This window comes from Miscanthus floridulus, chromosome 19 (assembly GCF_019320115.1).
Source record: "Miscanthus floridulus cultivar M001 chromosome 19, ASM1932011v1, whole genome shotgun sequence".
In the NCBI taxonomy this organism is placed as follows: Eukaryota; Viridiplantae; Streptophyta; class Magnoliopsida; order Poales; family Poaceae; genus Miscanthus; species Miscanthus floridulus.
The window spans coordinates 31,314,344-31,329,022 of NC_089598.1; positions in this window are offsets into that span (position 1 = coordinate 31,314,344).

Sequence of the window (14,679 nt, forward strand, 5' to 3'; positions counted from 1 at the left end):
TTTGATAAGTTGCACCAGCATTCTTTAGTCCAAAGGTCATTACAACCCACTCGAATAGACCGATTGCGCTGGGGCACCTGAAAGCGGTCTTTGCTATGTCTTCTTTAGCCATGAAAATTTGGTTGTATCTTGCATTATCGTCCATGAAGCTAATAACCTTATGCCCGGCTGCTGCATCTACTAACATATCAGCTATCGGCATTGGATAACCGTCCATAGGTGTGGCTTTGTTTAGATCCCTAAAATCAATGCTAACTCTCAATTTTCCATTCTTCTTGTATACAGGGACAACATTTGATATCCACTCTGCATATCGCCATGGTCGGATAAATTTTGCTTCCAATAACCTTTCAGTCTCCTTTTTGATATCATCAAGCACGTTCAGGTTGAATCTCCTCAGAGCTTGTTTAAACGGCCGATATCCAGGTTTGATTGGCAGTCGATGTTCAACAATTGACTGATCTAAACCAGGCATCTCATAGTATTCCCAAGCAAAGCAATCTTTAAATTCCTTTAATAAGTCAATTAATTCCTGCTTATACTCTGGATCCAACTTAGCACTCATGTACGTCGGCCTAGGTCTATCTCCAGGACCAATATCTACTTCTTCTAATTCATCGGCCGACATGAAGCTATGTCCTAGTTTCGCGTCTGTACCGTCTATTGGATTATCCATTAATATAAATTTTCAAAGCCGACTGCTTGGATCAGCTGTTGGTTTTCACCATTGACTCTGAACTCTGATGGCAATAGAAAAACCATTTGGATATTAGTCGATGGTTGCTTTCTATAGGCTATTTGCTTGATATGCCACACTTGAGTTTTACCGGATGCCTGAGCCTGTTCCATCTCTTTATTCCTTAGGCGTTGCACCCTTCTCTTCTGGTTTCTTGTTAAACCTCCTAGGCATCACTGGCTTTCCTACCACACATATCTTCTTTCAGTGCCTTCTTCTTCATGATCAGCCCAGTTCTGATCAATGACTCTTTTTCCAAGCCGATCATAAACACTTTTATTTTTTAAGCGCCGATCCATGTTATTATGATGATATGCATCTTGAGCATGGATAGACCGGTGGTTGGTTTGAGACTAGCCTATACTCCCGATATTGATTGCTGCATTCTGGACAGTCATGTCTGGTAGGCAATTTCAAACCTTCATTCCTGCAATGTCTGAAGAAAGGATAATTCCAATATAATTTGGCTTGTTCCCTTTCATACCTTTCTTGCTTCAATTGATGCTGGTACGCTTGATCTTTTAACCACCTCTGATAATCCTTTTCCTTCAACCACTGCCACTTATTCAACAGAATCCAAGATGTGATCCACGGCTTCGTCGTCTCTACTCTTAACATCTTCCCCTGCTCGTATTGGCTCTTTTGCTCGGCACAACATCTCCTAATTTCTCTGTACTCGTCAGCCGATATTTGCATCTTAGGATCGACTGTTCTAGCTTCTTTTGATTTGGTTGATGTTAGGACCTTAGTTTTTCCTTTGAATAGCCTAGCATCAACCATGTTTTGATCTCCTAGGAAAGGATTATCATCAACTTTTATTTTTCGAGGCATATCAAATTTGAGCCACCCCTACTGAATAGCTCTCTGTATATGCTGCCTGAAGATTCTGCATTCATTAGTGGAATGAGAAGTAGCATTATGGAACTTTTAGAACTTCTTATTCTTCAACTGATCAGGGGGCAACATGACATGACCATCGAGCAACTTGATCTACCCTTTCTCCAGCAAGAAATTGAAGAGTTTATCTGATTTGGTGACATCAAAGTCATAGCTCTCCTTGACTCCTCTTCCCTAAGGATTTGGCACCATCACTGTCTTCTTGCCCCAATTCCATTCAGCTGTAGCAACCTCTTCTTCTTCATCTTCATAGCCATCATCGACTAAGTATGGATCATAAGCTTTGGCTACTGAGGTACTCTTCTAGAACTAGGTATCTCTGCACATACTCTAAAATGGCTATTAAGCGCTGCTACTCGTTGAGCCAATTATCCCAAGTTGTCAAATTCTTGTCCCAATAGCTTTTCTTTCCACATCGGTAGCATTCCTTGAACAGCCAAACCAGCTAGTTGATCATCGACGAAGTTTAAGGAGAAGCACATGTTCCTAGTCTCTTGAAACCTCTGAAGAAATTCAGTGCCCAATTCATTAGTCTTCTATCTTATGGTTGTCAGATCGGTAATCTTCTTTTCTCCAGTTCTAGTATAAAAATATGTATGAAACTTCTTCTCTAGGTCAACCCAATTGGCAATGGAATTGACTAGCAATGATGAAAACTAAGTGAAGGCTGGCCCTGATAAGGACAGAGAGAAGAAATGAACTAGATGGCCATCTTCAACTGACGCTTTACCCAATTGTGTAAGATACCGACTGACATGTTCTATCGTGCTTGTACTACCTTGGCCAGTGAATTTAGCGAATTCTAAGAGCCTATAATTTGTTGGAAGAGCGACCAAATCATACCATTCTGGATATGGGCGTTTGTATGAAAAGGTCAGTCCTTTTGGCTTTAGACCGAACTGATTCTTCATCATCTCAACCACCCTCAGCAATAACTCATCAGCTTGTGGATTTGGATTCCTCTATACCTGTTGACCCATCTGTGAATTGAAATCCCACGTGCCTTGATATCCTGGATTTGGCATCATGTGGAGGGTGTTATAATCTATGCCATAGTGATACCCTTGTGGAATCTCAATCTGTTGAGTCCTTTGCTGGCTTGCTGCTTGAAGTCTCTGATTATAGATATAAGGATCTATATCTCTATGGATCCTTTGAACTGACGGTGCTATTTTTTGAGCTGATGATGGTATGTGGCCTGATGTGCCAAAATTGATCACCTAGTTATGACTTTGCCCCACCGGCTATTGCACATACTGTACTGGTGGTCCAGGATGATACTGTGTTTGATTTGTAGTAGTTCCTTGAGTTTGTTCAGATAAACCTTGAACTGTCTGGACATCACCACTACTAGCCAGTGCTGCTTCTTGATGGCTGGTACCGACTTGATTGGTCCCCTGGGTCAACGAGTCTGGAATGTTGTAATAAGCTGGTCCGCCTTGACAAACTAGAAATCTATTAATCGCCTCTTTCAAGGCGTTATGGAATACGTCCACAAAAGCTTCGTTATGGCTCGACATGGCATCATGAATAGATTTGTCCACAATCTCTTTAAAGAAACGCCTGTCTTCAACTTCATTTGTGTCCGTCTGCCCGTGTAACAGAACTCTTGGTAGTGGAAACTTCTGAACAATTGTGTTGTCACGTGTTTTGGTGTAGGACAACAAACATTTATTCTGAAACTCTTCTATAGCTTTGCTGATAATACCCTTATCCCCATCAGGTAGATCTTCATAATATAGCATAAGTATGTCATCGTTGTTGTGAACCACCATGATGATTGTGGTGTCCCACTGAGCATGCCAGAAACGTGTGTTGACATAGAATCTTTGCCCCATGCCGAGGACACACGCAGCAAGCCGGAAGGGTCTGCTCGATGGAGCAGATCCGCCTAGCTTCAGCGCAAGGGTGGTCGATCCTGCGTGATCCTCCTGAGACGTGCTAGTCAATTTGACCCTGTAATTGACAAGGAGAGAAAGTTCATCAGTAATTAAGGGCGGAACTTGCCGGTGTTGCCAGACAGTCCCAAATATGCGGCTATGAGAGTCGATATGAAAGGAGATCGACTAAATAGTCAATTCCAGTATATTCATGAGAATAAATCAATTAGAGCTCATGGGGTTGTATAAGAAGAATCGGTTATCATTCAGGATAAATATCATTAATCGAACAGATATTAATCAATGGCAATAAGATGTCAACAATGATCGGTTTGTGCTGAGCCAATGATTATAATTAACTGAACCCCTTTTTATATAAAGAAACAATTCAACACCACTTAACCATTTTATAAAGATAAATCTAATGAATATGTTAGATCTCATCTATCTTCATGACTAGTGGGGCATGAGGCAGAATCATGTAGGTCGTAGAAATAACAATAGACTCGACGATCCTAACTCATTACTAATATCAGTGGGGCATGAGGCAGAATCATGCAGGCCATAATACAATAATAAGATCATGGGGCTAACATATCTTTCAACCTATCTTTACTTCAACGGTCTCGTGATGCGAACTGTTCATGAAAGCGCTCGATATCGGCTAAAATAGCCGATTCAAGCATAACACACAGTTAAAGTCATGCCTTACCAGGAATAGATCTACTAAATATCGATCTCCACTCTACGGTGCTAACAGTGGGGTGTGAGATAGAATCACATAGGTCATGATAATAGGCCATGGAACGGTTCTCTCTAGCCAATAGATCTACTCAAGACACAACATGCCTTAACCGCACGTTATGCAGATCAAGATTGATGTAAAACAACCGATAAGACATAACTCATCATTTAAGGTGTAGATTGGATCAGTTTTAGGTTAGCAAATGATGGGTCAAATAAGATATAAGGCCGATCTAAATCAATCTCAATCGGATAGAATGATATTGCTGTAATTAGATAAATAATGAAAGCAATAAGCAATATCGGTAACTTAATGAATCTACCAAAGACTGCCATTCTAAGGTAGAGCCGATAACTTGACCTTGATCTAATTCAAGCAGTGGGGTGTGAGGCAGAATCACACAGGCCATACTTGAATTAAACAAGAGTCGATAACTAGCTTATACCAGAGCCACAGTGGGTGTTGATCGGATCGATGTAGCCATACGAATAGAGGTATAAACCATGATAGTACTTACAGACAAGCAGTGGAGGTCGACAGGATCGATGCAGCCATACTCACTGAAGAACTCGCCAAGATCTACTCTACTCTGACTCCTAAGGAGTGGTCGGAGCCAAAAAAAGTAATTGACTTGTATTTGGATTGATTGATTCCTTTTTACAATAGCCGGGGTTTGGTATTTATACCCGAGCCCTATGCATGACTCCTGTCTAGGCACGACTTATTACAATTTTTGACCCTAGAGAAAACATTCCTAATTTAAGATAACTTGGACTCTAATCTTTCCCTTTTTGTAGAGTCCAGCATGCTTCGTCCTAGCGCCAAACATAGCCTCTGTTGTTATCTGCTGGCGCTATCTGTGGAAAGGCGATTCCATTTTTTGCATCTGAATTAGCTGGTCCCGATCTACATGCAATTGATTCCTTGGTGACATGATATTGGGAGCTTTTGGGTCCCTGTAACATCTTCTTCCAAATTTCGATGTAAACAATTGCTGCATGCACCGTTGATAGGTGGCGCTAGTGTTCTTCAGACTGAAAGGCATGGTTATGTAGCAGTACGAACCATGCAAGGTGATGAATGAAGTTGCGAGCTAGTCAGGCTCTTTCATCACGATCTAGTGGTAGCCTAAGTAGGCATCTAGAAAGGAGAGGATTTCACATCCTGAGGTGGAGTCAACCATCTAGTCTATGCGTGGCAAAAGAAAATGGTCCTTCAGACATGCCTTGTTGAGGCTAGTATAATCAACGCACATTCTCCATTTCTCGGTCTTCTTTTTAACAAGAACAGGATTGGTCAGCCAGTCAGAGTGGTATACCTCCTTGATGAATCCAGCTGCCAGGAGTTTGGCGACCTCCTTACCTATGGCCCTGCGCCTCTCATCGTCAAAGTGACATAGGCATTGCTTGGCGGGTTTTGAACCCAGGACAAGGCATAATGCATGCTTGGTGACCTCCCGTGGTATGCCTGGTATGTCAGAAGGTTTCTATGCAAAGACATCATGATTAGTGCATAGAAAGTCAGCGAGCTCGCATTCCTATTTGGCTAGGAGTTTGGCCTCGACCCACACCATCTTGGTTGGGTCAGTGGGGTTGATCCCCACTGCCTTAGTTTCCTCGATTGAGCAGAAGGTAGTCGAGGAGGTTGGCTCATTATAGTCTAGGACTATCAGAGTCGATGAACTTCTAAGCTGAGGGAGCTTGGCTAAGTTGATGATGGCAGTGGCGAGCTCATAATGCTTGCGGTCGCACATGCAGGCATGCGAAAAGGTGCTACCCAAAGTGATGATGCCGTTTGGTCCTGGCATCCTCAACTTGAGGTAGGTGTAGTTGGGGATCGCCATGAACTTGGCATAGCATGGGCACCCCAAGATGGTGTGGTAGGACCCTAGGAAGTCCACCACCTCGAAGGTAAGGACCTCCGAGCAAAAGTTGGCTCAGTCACCAAACGTGATGGGCAAATCTGCCCAAGCGGGTATGCCTGTGTCTCTGGGATCATGCTGTGGAAGGGAGAGCTCACTGGGCGGAGCTCTGACTTGGGGATGCGCATGACGTCGAGGGTGTCAATGTAGAGAATGTTGAGGCCACTGCCTCTGTCCATCAGCACCTTGGTGAGGTGCTTCTTGCGGACAAGCCAATGATGAGCGGGGTAGCGACCCAGTCTGGTGACGTGGGAAGGATGGTCCCTCTGATCAAAAGTGATCGGAGATTCTAACTAGCTAAGGAAAGAGGGGATGGTGCCTCTCTGTAGCGCACTTTGTGCTGGTGCTTTGAGTAGATGGCATCGGATCCCCCCAAAGATCATGAGGCATTCCTCGGGATCAGGAAAGCCATCCCCATCTTTACCCACCATGCCTCCTTTCTTGGCCGCTACCTCCTTGCCCTTTTCTTCTTTCGGTTCACCGGCCAATCACAGAAAGCACTTGAGGAGTTTGTAGTCCTTGTAGAGGTGCTTGATGGGGTAGGTGTGGTTGGTGCATGGGCTCTCCATGAGCTTGTCAAAGTGGTCGGGTTGGCCCTACTGGGGCTGCTTGCCCACATGATTGGCCACGGTGACCAAAGTGGAGTTGGTCGATCGGTGCTGATACTTCTTGTTCTTTTTGCCCCTTTGCATGGAGGGGCCCTTGTCTTGGTCTCCATGCTTGGCCCATGTAGATGGTGAGGTATTGAATGATGAAGTGGTCATCATCCACCCCTTCGGCTCGGTAGGAGAGCCAGAAGTCTTTGAGCCATATACCAGGATTTGTTTCCCCGGTATATTTGGCGATGTTAGTAGGTGGTCAAAAGCGTTGTGGGAACAATGCTTTCTGGATGTGATGGCCAAAGGCCTATGGTCCCAGGCCATCCAAGCTAGGACTCTGGTCATCTAGTCGATAACCATGCTTGGGGTGTGTTTCCCTGCTCCCCTCGATGGTCCGGCTAGGGCCCGTGCCGCTTGCTCTCACCGCCCCATGATGGACGTCATCATCATGCCAGGCTTGACGCTGATTGTTGATGATGCTACGAGCATCTCGATTTAGCCCGAGCCATTTGCACATAGGTGGTCGGTGTGGAGCGGGTGGCGGGTCAGGCCATGGTGTAGCTACGGCCATTCCACGCCCGACGACTATAGTGGTGAGCGGATGGAGTGATTCGACTCACGTGCCCCCATTCCCCCGGTAGGGAACGAGGCCACGAGCTGGTGTCATGATGCGGAGCTCTCCGCCTATTGAACGATGGTGGTTTCCACTAGCGCCCAAAGGTTTTGGAGTATTGCCTGTTCTAGGGGTTGTCAGGCTCAGGAAGGCCATGCAGAAGCTTTGCCACAGCGGAGATGTTCTGGCCAGCCCGAGCAAACTATGGGGGATCGTTTCCTCCATCCGTGATGTTGCGCTAGACCTAGCGGGCGCGACCTCGGGCATAGCTCGCTGGGTTACATGCATGTGGCGCAGCATGCTGCGCTGAGTGTGCTGACATAGGTGGTGGCTGGCTCTGCCACCTTTGTTGTAACTCCTCGCCGTGCTCCTACGCGCGCGTGAGGGCCTCCGCACAAGGGTCCAGAGGGGTGTGGGTCTATAGAGACTCCGCTATCATTGGTGGTTGTCCTGAAGTGTCCACCATAGCGCACTCCCAGGACAGAGGGTGGCTAGGTGCCATGACATTGCCGATGCTGGAGCCATCGCTTTCAACCTCATCATCCATGAGGTCGTGGAAAGAGGCGGGAGTGTTGCCCGCCATCCCCATGAATTTGGATGTGAGAGGGGGTGATGCTAGCATCTTTTGGAGCCCCTGCATGTATGCGTCCACAGGAGATGCGAGGCCATAGGGGAACTGATTGCATGGTGATCACGGTGGGGACAACGGGGTCCCTCCGGAGAGTCGGCAAAAGATATTAAATAGCGAGTAAAGAACAATATGTATGTTACTCATAGTGGGGTTTGAGCCCAGCATGGGCTTAGAGTGAAGCATAGGTGTCTCGTCGTTGAGGTTGCCAGGTGGCCCAGGCCGATGGAGGGCGCTCCTCCTCCAACGGGCACCGGGACAAGTGCCTCCTCACAAAGGTGAAGCACACCGAGCTGGTCGGCGATGAAGTCCAGGCTTCCAAAAAGGAAGGTCTAGAACAGCTCGAAGATGGGAGGAACCCACATCCCAACAGGCGGGAGCATGGGAAACTCCAGCGAGCCAAAGCGAATTGTATCGCTTGAGCCCGTCATGATGAAGATGGCAGAAAGGTGGGCCATCTGATGACCAAAAGTGTGAACATACGACGTTCTCCCCACGGATGATGCCAACTGTCGGTGCGAAAAGTGACCAACATGTAAATATTTGTAGTTTTGCCATATGTTGTGATTGAATGTGACCTAGCACTCAATGACACAGGGTTTATACTAGTTCCGGCAACGTGCCCTACGTCCAGTTTGAGTCAGTCGGTGACTTTATTCCTGAGCCTAGGTGCTCAAAGTTTGTTGTGGGGTTACAAACGAGTGGGAATGAAAAAGGGGGGTGTCGAAGGTCCGATCGGACTCTGAACCATAGGGCCAAGAGCGACGGGAGCTCCAACGTGCGCTAAGTATTGGAGCGTATGCTCTGTGTAGCTTAGAGTTCTAGAGCTATGGAGCTGTTCAAGTGCTCAGAATGTCTAAAGCTTAGCAGAGTAAGAGTCAGAATGACCGTCCTCTTTTTAGGAGAGAGCGCATCCCCTTTTATAGATGAAGAGGATGGCCTTACAAGTTTAGGAGAGAGAGAGAGTGTGTGTGTGTGTTTCCTAGTCTTGTTGCCCACGCCGTCGGGTACAGGATAGTTTGTCAGCGCCCACAATACTGTTGACACCCAGATGCATGTGGTAGGCTCCATCATGTTCTTCTGGTATGGCAAATGTCGGTGCCTACCATATTGTAGGACAAATGTTAGTGCCCGCAACATTGTTCATGTTCTAACATGTCTAAAAGGTTGCAAAGTACCCTTCTGGCATGGCCTGGCGGTACTGTCATGTAGGTGTGCAGGGTATGGTCCTTGGTATTGCAGTTGACTTGAGCGCTTTGCCTTATCTGCTCCGCCTGATTCTTGGGTCCTCACTGAGCGGGCGTCCCCCGTCGGTCGTTCCTAGTCAGCTCCGACCACGTCGGTCGGAGAAGAGCTGTAAGCAGGGGTTCGGTGTATTCCTGGTTGGAAAAGCGGGTCAGAGTCAGAAGCGAGCGTCGTCCCCTCCTTGGCTAGGCCTTCCGATAGGAGACTTGATTGCTCTTCTAGCCTGCTGTTAGGTATCTAGGCTGGCCTAGGAGTTGCGCGTCGTTTGTAATGCCGTCTGCTGGGCTAAGCTTTTGCTAGGAAGCGGGACCATTAGGGACCCCAAGTTTATGAACCCGACAAGCAGTATGACTGGCAAGCCTCAGAGCTGAGGAAGTGCCTCTGATGAGCTGAGGAAGCCAAGATCTTCTCTAGGATGCTGCAGGTGTAGCTTGCCAAATCGCATGCCAGTGCAGCAGCCGTAGAGAGTCGGGAGACTGCCATGTTAGAAGCTCTGAAGGAGGCTAAAGATCGACATGCCCATCAGTTGGGAGAGGTCTACCTTGTCACCAGGGCCAAGCAGAGGATGCTGGCTGCTGAACGGTAGGACCCCTTGATCGTGGAGGGAATCCCTGTCCACCCACCAGAAAGAAGGAGAACCGATGTTGCAGTACCGCCAGCACCTCCACCCTTGGAAGTGTTAGAAGTAGAGCCCTTTCTTCCCCTCACTCAACCACTACCAAGCGAGGAGGCAGATCCATAGCCAGGGTGGTAGAAGAATCCACCAAGCCTGGGAATGAAGATGTGTGGTCCGATAAAGTAGATTAGTTGCCTTGGGAAGATATACCCGTAGTTAGTGGTGCCCTTCATTGTTGTCCTCTAGTATTGTAATATTAATGTCGTATTTCATCCATAGTTGTTGAGATCATCTAGTCGTAAGGAAGGTGAACGATGTGTCAACAATGGGAGAGTGAATGCCTGCATATTGTACTAGTATAAGGATGTTTGGGATGTGCATTTTTTATGTCATTGTGTTTATTGCGTCCATCTAGCCTTAGGTCTTGTTAGGCGTGCTTGGAGTTTTCAAGGACAATGTTAAGTGGGTTACAAGAAAAGTTGCTATTTAGATGCCAGCAGATCAGCCATGATGGGATAACATAGGAACATGTATCGACAAATTGTGGATGTCCCAGCAGAGCACTTGAATCTCTTTAAATCAAATCTATTGTGGGATTTGAATTCCTTGTCCCTTGTTGTGAAAGGAACCCTTGTTGTTTGAATCTTCCCTTGCAATATTCCTCAAATTCTATGGTCTATGACCTCACCGCCTTCCTTGCGTGTAAGTTGGTAGTAGTTGCCTGGTTAATAGCTTATGGTGCCATGACAAAACTGAGAGCCCCTATGGAATAGATGCCACATGGTGATGCTGCTCGGCACGTGCTAGTATCAAGGTTGTTGATCAAGCACTAGTGCCAAGTTACACCACTGTACCGCTCTTGCAACAAAATATTTCCCTTGGGAAAATATCCTTGCGTTCTAACAGGAAATCCACAATGGGTTGATGAAATAGTGTTCTCCCAAAGTAAACAAGAGAATGTGGTTTCGGAGGAAGCATGTAGGTCATGATCTTAGTTCATACAGAAGGTTGGCGCATACTGTAGTTAAGGAAGGGAAGGGAAAAGAAGAGCAAAATGGAAGAGTTAGTCCTTGGGTAGTCGAAGCAATTGGAAAAGCCTGAGTGGACGTCATGTCCCAAGCCCCGTGTCTAGCTTGACCACGCTACGCACACTGGGTCGCTGTCACCGCGTGCCCTATGGATGTTGTCTGTGTCGGGCCCATTAGCACCCTGTTATTGTGTGGCCACGACATCATGCTGCATTCGCCATCCTCGTGTACTATGCGGTTCCCCTTTTCTTGGAACCCTGTCGGCTCACGATCCCATGCCCTCATCTCCGTACTAGACCCCCTTCCCCTCTCCTTTTCTTCTCTTGGGAACATGACCACCCGCATGCCTCCCTCATCGAGCGAACCCCCTCTCCTCTCCTTTATTCCCCCCTCTGCTCACTTGCATAGGGAACGCACCATGGCCGACTTTATCCTCACAGCATGAACCGGCAATGTATCCCATCTATGTCGTCTCCACTTCTGATGCACTGCACCCTACCTCTGTTTGCCCCTATAAGATGCCCTTGGTCCTTGCTCTTTTTCTTCGTCCCCATCCCCTCGAATCCGAAGTAGAGCTACGAGATCCAATCGTCATTCGTGGGACTAGGTTTGTCAGTCAGAGGTGATTGTGTAATCCAAGAAGAAGAAAGGGTCTAGTTTATGTTGAAGAAGTTCAAGTCCACCTTCGGTTAGTTGGTCTTAGGATTCATGATGTTTGAGTTCTCAGTCTCCTATTTCTAGATCTATTAGACATATGCCATGTTTTGGATAATCATTTTCTTGTTGTTCCTCCATTTTCCTTGTCTATCTCGACTTCTGGATTAAGCCTTGGTTGTACTAGGTTGCTCTTAACCATGTAGCTCTAAATCCCTGTGTGGTTTAGCGTTTGATGTCGTGTAATTTCAGACCTACAAAGTGTAATTGTATTTCTCCCCTTCTGATTCATGTTTCAAATCTCGAGATGAGATTTTGTTTAAGGGGGGTAGAGCTGTAACACCCTCGGTGTTACCGCTTAAACAACTTGCTAAACTATGTCATGAGCATCATGTTTATGTGTCAATGCATGTGATAAAGTGTGTAGATCAATTTCTGTAACTCAAAACGATCAACAAAAATGCTAAGCGAAAGTTGATTCAATAGTCATGTTATATCACTTAGGTTTAAAACTAATTTTTATTAAGCAAAAATACTATAGAACATGTATGTGGCACTTAAATAAAGTTGGAAGTACAAACTTGGTAGATGACAAGGCAACTTTAACTTTAGCAAAATAGATGTTGTTAACTAGTGTTTTGGGAGCTCTAAAATCAAACTTGACGTTAAGATAAGCTCTTTTCGTTAAGTCGGCAAACACTTGAATTTATGTTTAAAGTACCATTTTTGGCGAATTATATTGAGCAAAATAGTTAAATGGTACTTAGATATTTTGCTCCTATGGGTTAGTATAAGGTATGGATTATTACATGTAGTATTTGTTGGTTCAAGTTAACAAGGTTTAGATCTATTTAAAATTGCGACAAAAGAGTTAATGGTTACTTAGCCTCAATTGAAATCCTTAACTTTTCTAGGTATGAAAAAGTAGTAAGACAATGCTATTTTGACATTTAATTTCTAACAAAAATGTTTAAACACTAGCTACATGTTTTGGCATTGTCGATTGCATCAAAGTGAGTACATGAGCATGGTGTAGGTCAAAGTTGTGTTGGAGATCACGTTGCTCTCGTAAAAATTGCCCAAACTTCATTAGAGCGCGTTGCAACCGCGTTGTTGGTGCATTGTTCATGAACCAACACTCCAATGACGAACCCAAGTTGGCATCCTTGTATTTCCCTCTCAGGTCACTCTCTGGACATGAGGTTTGCTTCGTTAGCTAGGTGTTAGTATCGACTTTAGGTTAGGGGGATTAGTTGAGCCTCGATCGTGATCGTTAGCGGCTTTTGCTTCACTTTAAAACACGTGCATGTCACCAGTTGATACCTCTCGACCTAAGTTCACAGACACCATGTGCGTGGGCGCTGCTGGTGCCAGGCTCTGGCCATGGCTAGGCTACTACCGTTGGCTAGCTCGCGCGCCTGGGTCAGGCCATGTAGCACCTTGGCCTCACGTTGGCCAGCTCCGGTCGGCTGTGGCCAGGTTTCCACCATCGCGACGTACGTGTGCCACACTTTGGCTACCGAGCCACGTGCGGTGTCGAGCCATGGCTACGACCATCATTGCCAGGTCAGCTTGGTAGTCGCTCTACCCTCCAATTCATCTACCACATCGACCCGTGTGTATTGGTCGTAGCCACCCTCTCGTGTGCACGCGCTCTCGGCCATGCACCACACCTACTGCCTCGCCACTGCTATGTCCCGTGGTGTGATCCTAGCCGCTCATCCCATCTACCTCTGCTACCACAACTGCACGTATCGCCCCGCCTGCGAGATAGGGAGGAGAGGACGAGTTGTGTATATCGATAGTGCCACGATAGCACGTGGTCAGAGTCGCTGTTGCATTCGAGGCACCGCGCTCTCCGCTCCTTCAATTCGCCTAGCTCAAGGCTTCTTAGTCCAATTCCTCGCACTAGTGAGTATCATAGGTAGTCAGCTAGATGCCTAGTTCCCCTCAAGCCTATCCGATCACTACCCACCGGCAAATTGGCATTTTTGCTCACCGCTGGGCATGTGCGCCACCGTGACCAGAAGTTTAGGCGTAAGGCAGGTAGGCGTGGTAGCAGTTCAATTGCTTGTAACCCTAAGCTCATCTAGACTCCCTCTATTCGGTGCTCGCACTATTTTGGCTAGGGTGCTCATCGTCGATGGAGTGACGCACCGCTGTCCATCGCAGAGCGCCACTGCCTCGCTTGGTCGCCCATGGCTAGACCATTGCAGTGCTCTCCTGCTTCAACCATCAGTGAGGAGTGCACCACGGTGAGCTACTTATGCTTCTCTGCCATCTCTACATTGCCGTGAGGGCATAGGCTCACCGGAACAGTCACGTCACCGCCGCGGGTAGCTGCTTGTAGCTGTAGCTCACGCTAGTGCGTCTCCGAGTCCCTAGCCGCCGCCCATCGTAGTGCATGTAGCCATAGATGGCAACCGACCCGCTAAGTGGGTCCACGCAGGCCTCTGGTGGCTGGTGTGGATGCCCAGTGCCGCCACTCGCCGTGCCGCCATGCACGAGATGATCGAGGGCGTGTGTGGGTAAATTTGAAAAAATCCAGGGGGTTAAGTGAATTCGCTAGAGAAAGGAAGAAATAGTATTAGGACCTAGTTGTGGTTCGGGAAAAGTCCAAGGGCTCATTTGCTAAAGTGCCAGCACGGGCTCCCCACCGTGGGTCGTCTCACGTGTGGGTCACGCTCCACGCTGAGCCGCTGGGCCGGCCTGCTGCGTGCTCCCGCATCTCGCGTTGGGCCAGGCTTGGCTGTCGGGCCGAAATGGTTGCCACCGGCCTTTTTCCTTTTCTAAGCATTTTCTAATTGAGTTTCTAAGGTAAACTTGAAATTCAATATTAAATAGTATAGTTAACCAAAAATTGTGAAACCAATTTTATCAGGTTCCTAAAATCATGATCTATCTACTAGTATATTTTGTTCACATAGTTTTATAATATTCTTAGGAGCTATATAATTAATTTGAGATACTAAATATTGTCAAAATATAAATTTGTAGGAATTGTTGTGATTAATTGGTGATAGTGTTGGCTCTAAAACTTTCACAGTAAATCCCTAACATTATTAGGTGCTCACTGTAATTTTTATAGCTCCATAATAATTAGTTTGCTAAGGTAGC